This window comes from Lycium barbarum, chromosome 9, assembly GCF_019175385.1.
Source record: "Lycium barbarum isolate Lr01 chromosome 9, ASM1917538v2, whole genome shotgun sequence".
In the NCBI taxonomy this organism is placed as follows: Eukaryota; Viridiplantae; Streptophyta; class Magnoliopsida; order Solanales; family Solanaceae; genus Lycium; species Lycium barbarum.
The window spans coordinates 29,931,555-29,946,203 of NC_083345.1; the positions used below are offsets into that span (position 1 = coordinate 29,931,555).

At 38.6% G+C, this 14,649-nt stretch overlaps 1 long non-coding RNA gene across 1 annotated transcript; it reads left to right on the plus strand.

The window, feature by feature from the left end:
• The first annotated feature begins 1,077 nt into the window (after positions 1-1,077).
• LOC132610339 (uncharacterized) lies at positions 1,078-2,615 on the plus strand. Its single transcript, XR_009571119.1, has 3 exons — positions 1,078-2,037; positions 2,150-2,210; positions 2,299-2,615. It is a non-coding gene; the product is annotated as an uncharacterized LOC132610339 (long non-coding RNA).
• The last annotated feature ends 12,034 nt before the right edge of the window (positions 2,616-14,649 follow it).

Below are 14,649 nucleotides of genomic sequence, written 5' to 3' on the forward strand. Positions count from 1 at the left end.
TCCGACAGCAAACACGTCCAATAGCTACTTTAATTTCTTTGCAAATTCTCCGGTAACAGACCCTAGATTATAAAGGTGGAAATAACCATTCTTTTGGAAATAGATGGGTAAAGGGTTCGGTTTACCAATTGTCTCTGGTGTTTTTCAGGGTATCAAACTTTATATGGTTAATCTAGTGGATAGTGTTGTTTATGTAGTTTGATCTGAATTTGGGCATTGGCGATGCACTGTAAACTCTCATAAATTGATAAAAGTTTTGTATTTCTAGTAATTACCTCCATAGTGCATCTACCTCCAGGTAAGTGTACAGTTGGTTGTCGTTGGGTATATACAGTGAAGGTTGGCCCCAATGGACAGATTGATCGTCTGAAAGCTCGACTAGTTGCCAAGGGTTATACACAGATTTTTGGTCTTGACTATGGCAATACATTCTCTCCTGTGGCTAAGATTGCTTCAGTTCGTATCTTTTTATCTATGGCTGCTGTTCGTCATTGGCCTCTCTACCAGTTGGATATCAAATATGCCTTTCTTCATGGGATCTCGAAAATGAGGTATATATGGAGCAATCGCTTGATTTTGTTGCTCAGGGGGAGTCTAGTAACATGGTGTGCAGATTACGTCGAGCACTTTATAGCCTGAAGCAGTCTCCTCGAGCATGGTTTGGGAAGTTTAACATGGTTATTCAGGAGTTGACATAATATGAAGTGAAGCTGATCATTCGGTGTTTTATCGTCACTCTGCTCTAGATTTGTGCATGTATTTGGTGGTGTACGTTGATGACATAGTCATCATCGGTAATGATGACGAGGGAATTACCAATTTGAAACATCACCTTTTCAGCTCTTTCAGACTAAGGATCTTGGTCGATTGAGGTACTTCTTGGGCATTGAGGTTGCTCAATCCAAAACAGGAATTGTCATTTCACGGAGGAAGTATGCACTTGATATTCTTGAGGAAACAGGGATGACAGATTGTAAGCCTATTGATTCTCCAATGGATCCAAATGTTAAGCTCCTACCAAGTCAGGGGGAGCCTCTTAGTGATCCTGGAAGATATAGAAGGATGGTAGGAAGAATCTGTGAAGGTTCTAGCGTATATCTAAATATATTAGATAGAATATTATGTAATTGATTTGTATTGATTTCCTTTCCTTTTTGGACATGTAAACTTAGCTATTTAAACCCAATAGCTTGAGGGAATAATCAAGCTGAGTTCACTCTCATTTCTCTTCCGATTCACACTGTGAAAAACTTTTTCACATTCTTGTTTTCCTCACAGGTTGTCTTTAAATTTTGATGGAATGTATCTTCATAAAAATTAAGTAGTGGGTGTAACTGTTACATGGAGATGTGACTGATTAGTAAATGCATTGTAGTGGCGTAACTTTAGGGGCAAGTATTAATAGGTGGTAGGTTTTGGTGCAGGGAGATACTTGTCTTTCCTTTTGCTCTTTTGACTCAAAGCTTGATGATCTGGAGCACTTCCCCTTGCGCTTCTGTTTTTATGGAAACTGGAAGCATCATTCCTAGTTTCCTTTTCCAGAATTAATCAGGTTGTGTATTTTCATAAAAGTCAATGTGAAGAGAATAGAATGGGATTTGTATTAACTGGTGGAGCTCTGCTTTTTCCTTGTCTTGTTTTCATTTTTTTTTTTCATTTGTACTAAATTTAACTTAAGCACTAGATAAATAGGTTTATCAGTCCTTTTAATGATGACACAAAGCTGAAGGTGAAGGAGAATAGAATGAGATTATTTATACTTGGCAGAGATTATGGAACACTTTGTGGAGTTTAGGCTTTAGATTTATTTTTACGTTTAACTTATCGACTGGTCAATTGGGTTCATCAGTCATTTTGTGTGAAGTTGAGTATGGTAATTGCAGATATCTTTGTGGCTGGTATTAGTTCGATCCAGCCTTCTTATTCTGTTTGGTTTTCTGTCCAAACTTAGCACTAAAATGAGCTTTTGTTGTTGTAGCAAAAGGCTTACTTTGTATAGCTGTTTGTAAGAGCATCAATGACACCAGCTATAAAGATGTATGAGAAGGCGTTGTACCATTTTTAATGCTAATTTTGTTGTGTGACTTCAACTGCAATGAAGACTCTTATTTTTCCTTGTAGTTGTTCTGACTATGTTCCTTTTCTTCAGCTTGGTTATGTAATTTATAGGCGAGTCTTGCGTTATTACTCTGGAGAGGAGGATGGGTTGGGTAAGTTGCTGCGTGCAACTTTCAGATAGTTGCTATTCTGCTTTATGATGTCATCGCGCTGACCCTTGTTTCCTCTTTACTATTTCAGATATGAAAAAGGCTTTACCGTAAGACGTTCAAAAGAAGTCTATCATTCCCCTCAATCGACCAGTTACTCCTGATCAATTGAAGTATGACTGATTCAGTTTAAACGTACTCTTGTCCTAGAATTTATTGCAAAATGTGTTACCTTGCATTTCTTTTCAAGAAGCCGAGGTTAGTTTAGGCATCATGAGTTGGCTTTTGTAAGGTCATTGTCATCCATTGTCAAAATCTAAAGGTGTATTGAACTGGGAGCATTCATTTTAGTGCTTTTCACAAAGGTGGAGAATTCCAGTTAGATCTATTGATGTTTTGATCATGAAACCATTCATCCAGGCTACACTTGCCTGAGATGAAGGTGGGTTTGGTTGACTCCTACCCCTCTATATCATTTCCCAAAAATATACACGGAGGAGGACCTTAGCCTCCAAGATGATATGTAGAGTTTAGTAGATTTTTCCTGCAGCAAAACCATAGTCTAAATCTAGTAAAGGAGGACTCCTCCCTTCTGTTACATGTTGAGCAATCTGTACTAAAGTAAAATTGCAAACCAAACCATATATGAAAAAGGTTAGTCATTATCATAAGTGAAGGCCTTTTTTCGATCTGTTCCTGAAGTGGATATGGCCTCGTTGGTCGTTCTTCAGGGAAACTTTTAACATTTGAATTCAATGAAATAGCTTCAGTGAAGAAACTTCCATTCTGTCATTCGAGGCCCATGTTAGCTAAAGTATCAGCTGCAAAATTTGCCTCTCTGATGCAATGTTGCACATGATATCTTCCTTGAGTAATGAGATGCCTGATATCCTGAATATATATAGTCATATAACCTTGAGACTTGGTGTGACCATTGCATCATATTAACCAGCAGAAGAGAGCCAGATTCTATTAAGACTTCAGAGTGTGCATTGATGGACAAACCATCTAAGCCCTTTCAGGATTGCCAAACTCAGCCTTCTTGTTACTGCAAGTTCCAAAAACTGCTATATTACTTGTCCCAAAAGAAAATGCTAGATCTTTTGGCTGTAATTTGAGAAGCATCTCATGTGAATTGGCCAGTGCATGGACCTCCGTCCTCCGGCAAATGTTCTTGTTCCTGGCAGCTGCTTGTTCAGTGCTCTATGAACTTTTTTGCATGTCTTATGGTTTGAACCACAAAAGCACCCGGCCCGTTTGTGAATTTTTTGGGAATTAGCTCTTCCCTTGGTTGTGTGTTGTACTGATTGAATTTTGAACTCAAGGATACAGTGGTACGAGCATGAGCGAATACTCAATCTGATTTAATTTGTGCTAGAAACTGTCCTGTGTGAAATGTTTTTTCAGGATTAAACGAGTCTACCTTCACAAACGAAGTCATTATTACACATATTTGGAGGGAGGGAAACCAATGTACCGAATTTTGGAAGAACGAAGGTTACAAACATGCAAAAGATTTGTTAATGTGTGAAGCTACGCCCAAGGAAGTGGAGTTTATTCTCTTGGCTGGTTTAGGTAGCTTATGAAAGACTTTAAGTTTATTTAGCATTTTTCAATGTGCCCAAAAAAATTGAATTTTGAACAATTTTTTACCCTTAAAATCAAATAAAAATTATTACTATATGTTTAAGTGTACATAAGCCGGGCTGGTTCGATTTTTTTCATTTACCAAAGTAAATCAATTATATCGGAATTTTAAATTTATAAACCAAAACAATCAAAACAACAAAAATCGGATTTATAATTTCGGTTTTTCTCGATAGTTTTCGGGGTTTTGTTTATAGTTGAACGTGAAACATCTTACAATAATTTTTGCATGATCTGTGAATACTAGAAAATGCCACACTTGCTCCAGTGCAGCCTGGATAGCTTACACGTGTCCCGTTAATTATCTAATGGACCAAATTTAATTTATTAACCTAATAACATTAACTATGGTTACCAACAATTATCTCTCCTCTCTCTTCCTCTTCTCTTTCTGTATCACCAAAAGAGCCTGTTCTTCCCTCCCAAATCTCAAGAGAAAACAGACTAAGTAGATAAAACTGTACCAACCTTTACTTGTGAAAACTAAAATTTCATAATAATGTAACTCTTAAGTGTACTATGTAGATGGGGACAAATAGGGAGATATCAAAAGAGAAGTACTAAAATGTAGAGATTAGCCTCAAATGAAACAACAATAGAAAAGGAAAACCCAAGAAGAAACAAAAAAAATGGATTCCATAAAAGTCCAAATTCTGCATCCAAGTGCAACCACCATTTTTTCTTCTTCCCAATTTTCATGCCCTATTTAGGTCCTTTCATGGGCAAACCCCAAATTAAGAAGTTATTTCTCTGGAAGAAGACAACAACACTTGTTGATCACCATTTCAATCAAAATTAATAGTTATTTACTCTCATTGCTTGAATTTCTGAAAATTTATAACCCAATGCATTTTGTTCTCCTCTTCTAATTAAGAGTATTCAGACGAAATATGTTTTTTTCTTCTTCGTGTGGGTGTTAAAATAGTGGCAAAAAAAAAAAAAAAGAGGGAATAATTTTGTTATTAGCATCTGCATCTGTGTATGGCTTTTGGAGAGAAGATAAAAAATGGGCGTTTGTTTGAAGAGTCCGGAACCAAAATGCTAAAAACAAAAAACATTTTGAACCAAAATTTCCAAAAAAAACAAATTACCAAAGTACCTTTAGCGCAGTATTTTACTGCGATATAGCACTTCACGGAGACGGAGCCGTTAAGTGCTATAACACAGTAAAATACTGCGCTATCCAAAACTTTCTCTCACCTATAGCGCAGTATTTTACTGCGTTAGAGGAGTCCGTCATTTTCAATAACATCACATTTTCACTCCTCTTTACGTAGTTTATCTTTTTTACATAATTTAGCCGTATATTAATCATGCTTTGAGATTCCGGAACTTCAATATTTTATATAGAACTCTAGTTATATTTGTACAATTAATAAAACAGGCTCAACACATCAAGAATACGCAATACTTTGGATTGTCATTTTAGTGGTTGAAAAGTGCTCGAAGTCCTTTTTTGTTTGAAGACTTGCAGTCATTAGCTTTAAGTTATTTATCTTTTAGGGTTTCGTCTTAGTTTTAAATTAATGCTTAACTTTATTTCGAATGTGTCACGTTTTTTTTATTATCAATTTAGGATGTGAAACTATAAACAATAATAAAGACTAAGATAATATTTATAAATGTGCAAAAAATAGATAATATTTACGATAAATTGTACAACACTAATGTATATACACTATCGAGGATGGGTCCCACATGTAGTATGCCGGAGACTATCCCTAGGCCTAAGGCTCATACCATCCCCACCGCCCTCGCCATCGTCTCCATCGCCCTTTTTCCTCTTAATAACCGGGCGCTCCAAGCCATGATCATCTCCTCTTCCCCTAGCCCTTGCACCCTTAACTAGAACGTGCTTCTTCTTGGGATCTGTTCCCGCTGGCATGCTCAGAACCTCAGGCTGAGCTGGGTCTGGAAACTCGACCTCTTCCTCGTCGGGAGTCGCCACCGCAGGCGCCGAAGGATGAACCTGAAAAGTATATAAATATTGGTACCATTTTTTATTTATATTGAATACATTAACGTTATTTATTTAATTAAAAATGTGTGTCAACGGGCGTTTGAGTAGGCTCCTGAGATGGGTCTGTAGGCTCCTGAGATGGGTGTGGTGGTGAATATGAGGTAGTCTCCTGGACGACATGCTGTTCGAAGTCCAAGTAAAGGTTATAAAAATTAAATAAATATTTACCTTATATTGAATAAAATTAGTTTTAAGTAAAAAACTTACATGCGCCTCGGTAGTCTCATGAGAAGACACCTCTGCCTCGGCAGGCTGATGAGAATGCTCCGGAATGGGTAGCTCCTGTGGACCCACTGGCGCCGAATCCTAAAATATGAAAAAAATAAAATAATAAGTACTTTTAATGATCAATATGTATATTAAATATTTACCTTATATTGAATAAAACTAATTTTAATTAAAAGCTTACATGTGGCTCGACAGTCACATGGGAAGACATCGTTGGCTCGGCAGGCCCATGAGAAAATGCCTGAGTGGGTGGCTCTGATGGACCCGTTGGCGCCGAATCCTAAAATATAAAATAGTACTAAATAATGAGTAACATATATATATTTAAAATAAATAATTTAAATGAACAAATAAGTATTTTAAATACTAACCAGGATCAAAAACTCATCGAAGTCAAGAATTCAGGATCCCTTTAAATTCCTCACAAGCCGCTCATCAGCTAATGAAGCGCGTAACGCCGCCCAATCAACGTTATCACGCTCCTCCATGTATGCATCCTGACTCGGCTGTGATGAAGACCCGAGTATCTCAGCAAGTAGGAGCGCCGACGTAAACGTAGGTGAGTCCCCAAGTGAGCTGCCACCGGCCTGGAAGGGCTGCAGATGGACTAGACCGTGAACACCCTCTGGAATGGGATCAGCCTCATCCGTCTCATTTACTAGATGGTGTCCTCCACCACCAGGTCCTCTAGCAGCAGCGCCGCGTCCTCTACGCGCACGACGTCTTCCGGCAGCACGGCGTCCTCTACCAGCACGACCTCCTCCTTTGGGAGCACCCGGTGCTGCCTGATACTCAGACTCCGGAACAGGCTCCGCCATGTGCCTAATCTCGACTGCCTGCGGGATACCATCCTCGGAAATCCTAACCATCTCCGCGGCAAGCCCCGCAAGCCCAGGGTAAGGCATATGCTCTAACCCCAAGATGCATAAACGCTGTACGGCCACCAGCTGCATTTGTGTTTAACAGAAACAAAAAAAGTTTATTTTTAAAACGTAACAATTAATGAAATTAGATAAATCTAAATACGATAAACTTACCAATGCCTCGTACTGCCCCGCGAGTGCTGAGTATCCTACATCCCTAGGGGGACGCAGAGCTGGGTTGCCGATCAATCGGCGTGTGATATGATGATACCAGCGCATGTACTGCTCAATGGGAGTCAAATGGCCGACCACCGCTAAAGTGCCCAACCTGTTCTCCCAACGGTGGAGCTGGACATCCATGAAAGCCAAAAAATCGTCATCAACGGCAGCCCGATCGTCCCGCTGGTAGTGTCAGAGCTCATGACGGACATCAGGGGGTATACTCTGTGTATGCCCAAACTGTCGTAAGACACGCTTAGGCATGTGATCCTCTACGATGTCCAGGTGTATCAATGGACACCGCGACCTCCAAACCCCCTGACCTGCCCTACAAAAGGGGGGCAAACCATCTAATATAGTAGCGTGCGGCGTTCATATAAATAGTTGCATAACATATAAATACAAATCAGTGATCACCAAGTAGAAAAGACGTTTAATTAAATTATTAATGTAAATTTAAATAGTTTTACCGCATCGTCCGTCATGTGATCAAGCTGGTCCCGGAATGGAAGAATACTATGGTACGTATCGACATCCCGGTCAAAACCCGTTGTCCACCTCCTCGCATAAGGCATGTCAATCTCGAGGTGATGCCTAGGTACGGGCTGAAAAGGCAGCATCCTCTCCCACGCCCATAACTGTAAGCGATATTAGAAAATACGATTTTTTAGTCGTCCTTTCAAGAGGTTTGTTGACATTAAAGGAACGCACACTTAAAATATTACCTGGAGAAGAGCAAAAAATTCACACACATCTCTGACAGCACCAATAGACGCTCGGCACAGCATCTGTAAAGATACGCCAAAATAGCACCGCCCCAGCTGTAGTCTCCCAAGCGGTCCAGATGCTCAAAGAAAACCAAGTAACGTAAACTGACAAAGGCACTCGATGAATTCGGGAACAAGATGCCCCCGAATATAATAAGCAGGTACAAACGGGCATGATGATCAACATCGTCCTGCGGGTGCCGTCGTCAACCGGATTCAGACCCTCCAAATAAGTGCAGAGTGCGCTAAGCTGAACTCAACTCTGTCCTGAGATCTGGGCCGCGGCATCAGGCACGAAGTGGGTGAGCCTAGTCAACTCCGTCACCCATGTCCTACCAGGAGGAGGCTTGTACCGAGTGTACAGTGGCTCTCCATCTACTCGCAATCCAAAGAGGACCTCTACATCCTGAAGCGTAATCGTGGCCTCACCAATGCGAAGATGGAAGGTATGTGTCTCTGGCCTCCACCGCTCAACCATGGCCGTGATGAGCGCCCAATCATGTTGTACCCGACCAACGGACACGCAACGGTAGATGCCGCCCCGAAACAATATCTCCAACACGCGAGGGTGTGGGGGGTGCTCGCGTAAAAGAGCCCATGCTCTCTGCAGCCTACGAGGACGGAGCCTAGTAGATATCCCTATAGTACCGGCCCATAATAACTCTGACCTATGATTGTCTTGCAAAGACAATACTGATCTATCAGCGGGCCCCGGGTGTTTAGCGGGCCCCGGGTGAGCATCGGGCGCTGGGGGAACATCGGGCCCAGGGGGAATATTCGGATCCATGAAAGAGTCCGGTCTGTACAAACTAAATTAGTCATTATTCTTGAAATGAAAGATAAATTATATTAACTAATCGAAATTCAGCAGTAATATTTGTTTGGAACTCCATTTTGAATATGTGATATATTTTTAGTTGACCAAATAGCCAACACAACTACGTTAAAATTAAACTAAGAGTATATTCGTCGACCACATATTTTCCTATAAACTTTACATTTTTTTCGTTAGCTTATGTATTTATGAAAAGAAGAACTTTAACTATTCTTTTTAAGATAATCTTTTTTTATTTAACATATATATTCACGCTTTTAAAATTATATAGATTAACATTTCATAATCGTTTACAACTTGTTTGGATGGTTGTTACCTATTGTATTATATTATGTTGTTAATTTAAATAAAATGTTTGCTTTGATTGCTACTTTAATTTTATTGTTATGTAACGACGAAAGGTTCTATTTTATGTAACCACTGATTTGGTCCTATACAATACAACACAATACGATAAATGTCAAAACAATACATAATAATCATCCAAACAAAGTGTTAACAACATAATAATTCATTACCAATCAACTTCTTTCAATTCATAAAGAATGTTTAACAAATACTCAATTAACAAAATAATAATTCATTAACAATTCATAAATAATTAACCAAATTAACAACTCATAAACATATAACAAATTAACAATTCATAAATAATTAACCAAATTAACAACTCATAAACATATAACAAATTAACAATTCATAAATAATTAACCAAATTAACAACTCATAAACATATAACAAATTAACAATTCATAAACATTAAACAAATTAACAATTCATAAACATTTAACAAATAATGAATTAAACGAAAAAAAAAAAACCGGAACAGTGGCTGAGGCCACTGCCCAGCCCGATCAACCCAAAAAAAAAATGAAATTTATGCATTTTTTTTTGGAAATTAACGACGCTTAAATGTTAAACATGCATGCAATATAATGTATATAACAAAATAATAACAAAAGTTCATAGTAGAAAACCTTAATCGAAGATTTTTTGTAGAGTTATTTTAATCGAGTTGTACGCCGCTTTTTTGTCAAAATTCGAACTTAGAATCTTGCTCCTTGACTTGAATATACCGAGAATCTACACTTTCCGGATGAAATTTAATAGAAAACGACGTTTTTAAGACGTGGGGACCACCTTGGCTCGCCTCCAATGGCGTTTTGAATTTTTTTTTGCCACTGGAGGGGACCAGTGGTAGAACCCGATCGGGTTATAGTGAAGTAGTATAGCGCAGTATTTTACTGCGCTATAGGAGAGAGACAAACTCCTATAACGCAGTAAAATACTGCGCTATAGGTGAGAGAATCTTTAGGATAGCGCAGTATTTTACTGCGTTATAGCACTTAACGGCTCCGTCTCCGTGAAGTGCTATAGCACAGTAAAATACTGCGCTAAAGGTACTTTGGTAATTTTTTTTTTTTTGTTGGGATATTTTGGTTCAAAATATTTTTTTTAGGGTATTTTGGTTCCGGACTCTTTGTTTGAAGGGGGCAGGAGAGAAAATGTTGGTAACCATAGTTAAATGTTATTAGGTTAATAAATTGACTACGGTCCATTAAATAATTAATGGGACACGTGTAAGCTATCCCGAGTCCGTCATATCTCTCGCGGGAGGGGGAAATGGAATTGGATGTTCTGCCTGACTTGATAAAGTATAAGATAAGAGATAAGCAAGGAGAGCTGGAGGATTTCCTTGTGTTTCCTCTGTTTTCATTTAGTTTTGGATTGGGCCTTAGTTGAATTACTGATATGGGCTACAACACTTTTGGACAATTGGATCCAAACCTGAATGTTAAAATACAAAATATATGAAAGCCTTTAAGTTTTATTTATAAATTAAAGGCTTAATGCATATACAACCCCCTAAACTTGCCTCTTTTTTCTATTTTGACACCTCAATTAAGTATTATTCCTATTGAACTCCTGAACTCGTCCTCAAGTGTGTCTATTAAACACAATCCGACTTACATAGTATTCCATCTTCAATGTAGCAACATGCTAATATATTATATTCTAATTTAATTATGCCATCTTTTAGCTAAGATTAACAGCAATTGAGAGGGAAAAAAGAGTAATTCTTAATTAAGCTGGCAGTGGAAGAGCAGAACCAGCAGAAACCGATACATCATGACCTAAAAAATAGCTTACCACATGTTTAAAATATTACTCCACCTTCATTTTCCCAATTTAATTTTTGGTTCTACTAAAAATCAGATTTAGGGGGTTTGATAGACACACTTGAGAACGAGTTCAGAGGGTCAATAGGAACAACACTTAGTTGAGGTGTCAAAATGAAAAAAATGGACAAGTTTAGGGGGCGGCATATACATTAAGCCTAAATTAAATTCTAATACATACAACAACAACAACAACAACAACAACAACAACAACAACAACCCAGTGAAATCCCACAACATGGGGTCTGGCAGGGTAGAGTGTACGCAGACCTTACTCCTACAAAGGTAGAACAGTTGTTTCTGAAAGACTCTCAGTTCAATAGAAAGCATAAAACGAGGTCAGATAAGGCAAAGAAATTCAAAGCGATATGGAAATAAAAATATCGAAAGCGACTAAGCCATGATGAAGCAGTTTGCAAAGGGACAGTATCTATCACAGATAAAATAAGATAATCAAAGTACAGGAAATAATAGATAGTAGCAGAAATCAAAACACAAGAAATTATAGCGCGATAATGCGACTATAAATATAAAAGGATAAATGAGACTATCTGCTAGCGTTCTACCCTAATCTGGGTCCTCCATACCTTCCTATCTAAGGTCATGTCCTCGGTAAGCTGTAACTGCGCCATGTCATGTCTAATCACCTCTCCCCAGTACTTCTTCGCCCTACCCCTACCCCTTCTGAAACCATCCATGGCCAACCTCTCACACCTCCGCACTGGGGCATCTGTGTCTCTTCTCTTCACATGCCCAAACCATCTCTGTCTCGCTTTCCGCATCTTGTCTTCCATCGAGGCCACTCCCACCTTGTCCCGGATATCCTCATTCTTAATCCCGTCACTCCTGGTGTGCCCACACATCAATCTCAACATTCTCATCTCAGCAACTTTCATCTTTTGAACGTGAGAGATCTTAACTGGCCAACACTCTGCCCCATACAACATATTCAATCTAATCACCACTTTGTAGAACTTGCCCTTAAGTTGTGGTGACACTTTCTTATCACATAGCACTCCGGAAGCGAGCCTCCGTTTCATCCACCCTGCCCCAATACGATGTGTGACATCATTGTCAATTTCGCCGTTACCTTGTATAATAGACCCAAGATACTTGAAACTACTTTTCTTCTAGGTGGCCAGGGTACCAAGCCTCACTTCCACGCCAGCCTTATGAGGTGCTTCACTGAACTTGCATTCTAAGTACTCTGTCTTGGTCCTACTCAGCTTGAACCCTTTAGACTCCAGAGTCTGTCTCCAACCCTCCAGCTTAGCGTTAACTCCGCTACGAGTCTCGTTGATCAGGACTATGTCATCTGCGAAAAGCATACACCATGGCACCTCACCTTGATTTTGTCATGTCAATCCGTCCATCACCAAAGCAAATAAAAACGGACTAAGAGCTGATCCTTGATGCAACCCCATCACAACTAGGAAGTGCTCTGAGTCTCCTCCTACTGTCCTTACCTTGGTTTTGGCTCCCTTATACATATCCTTGATCACCCTAATGTACGCCACAGGTACACCTTTAGCCTCTAAGCATCTCTATAATATCTCCCTTGGAACTTTGTCGTAAGCCTTTTCTAGGTCGATGAATACCATGTGTAATTCTCTCTTCCTCTTCCTATACTGCTCCACCAGTTTCCTTACAAGATGGATGGTTTCTGTAGTTGAGCGTCCCGGTATGAATTTTAATACATATTTTTAAAAATATATACATGTAATGTCAAGCTAGATGGTTTCGATTTAACTTTCTTTTAGTTAATACCAAACTAATTCGGGTTTTATTTTTCAATACCAAATCAAGTCAAACCAAACCATTAGTCGGATATTTTTTCGATATGACTCGGATTATCGATTTTGGTGTGGTTTGTCGTTTTTCTTCGAACACTCCCATGTTTTACTGAGATATTTCATTCCAGCTACTACTACCGCTCAGGAGCGGAGCCAGAACACTCCCATGTTTTACTGAGATATTTCATTCCAGCTACTACTACCGCTCAGGAGCGGAGCCAGAACATTTGATAAGAGGGTTCAACAAAAAGGGACTGGATGAAAAAAGGTTAAAAGTGTTGTTATAGAGAATTGAACCCACAACCATGGGATCAATAATAGGCACCTCAGCCGCTGGGCTGAGTTCTCCAATATGTTAAGGGGATGCAACATTAATATTTATACATGAATAAAAAAATTGACCCCATATATATAGTGTAATTTTCCGACGAAGGGGGTTCGATTGACACCCCTTACACCCCTATAATTCCGCCCTTGCTACTGCTGCTACTTAGATAGTCTTGTATTCGACAAATATCGTAAGCCTTTTTCTTTTTAAAAAAAAAAAGCCGATTATTAATACACCTATAGTTATCACGATAGGCAAAGTGACGTTTTATGAATAATTTGACAAAACTGAGACACGTCTATTTTACGTGTTAGATTCATACTTATATGATATTCAATTTGTCTTAACTCAACACATACAACATGATACGTAACACTTTGCTGTGGAGCTGGAGACGTAAACGTATTATTTTCGTTCTCAATATAAACGCATAGTATTCTTTTGTCAAGACTCAATATGGAATATTGACAAAAAAGTTGTTTGAATCCAAGATTAAAGCAGGACCATTCACTTTGCACTTTCTCATGCTTCATTGGGAATCTGTTTTTCTAAATCTTTTGTGGCCCTTCTAGTCACGCTCACGCCTATGGCTCTTCATTTCGTCTTTTTTTTTTAAAAAAAAACATCATTTCTTATTCCCATTCTTAATTAATCCTAATGAACATCTAAATTTTGAAGTTGTTGAAACAATTTTATTAAAAAGCTATGGAGCTTCCATGTAATTATTGCCACAGATACCCCATTACCCGATTGTTGATTTTTTTTCCTTTTTGAAATTTTAAAGGTTGATAATTTCCCCAGTACTAATAATATAGTAGTATCTAGTAGCAAATGTGGGGAGATCCATAGATTTGATGCATACAATTTCAAAGTGGTTGGGGGAAGATTGTATATATGTGTCTTGTCTCATTGACCCTTGCTTGTCCCAAAGGGGAAACAAGATCTCAATGTTTTGATGAATATATATTTCATCTCCACTCTAAGGTTGATCTTGATGTGCTATCTTTAATTTGATCACTTTGCCTGCCATTTTCAAATGAGATAGGCTTCGAGGCACACCTTCTTTTACCATCCACCTCACTACAGTTGGACCTTTTTTGGCAAGAGAATCCAAGCACAAATGTTCTTTCCCAAATGTACCACTACACAAATTTGTTCAATCAAAAAACTCTTTAACTATGGTAGCATTGTTTCTCGATATATTGGCCTAAAAGAGATTGTTCCTTTTAGCTCACCCCACCTTGCTTTAGTAGTATGTCAACGTTCCAACATTATGTTCGGATTTATGTACGGTGACAATGTGAAGTAATTTTTTACACAATGGATGTATTTAACTTTGTGTAACAAGTTATTTGTTTTATTTTCTAAGTTATAATTAACAAAGGCCAATAAAGGATTTGAAGTTAATGAGTTCTGAATTCTAGATCTTTTGTGTTATTGGGTTCTAAATTATTAATTTGTACATCTTAAATGAGTTTTTTTGAGACAATTACAAGATTTGGACCAAAGCTGCTGGCTTCGGTCGAACTCGGACCTTCTACTTTACCTCCACCTCGGTTACT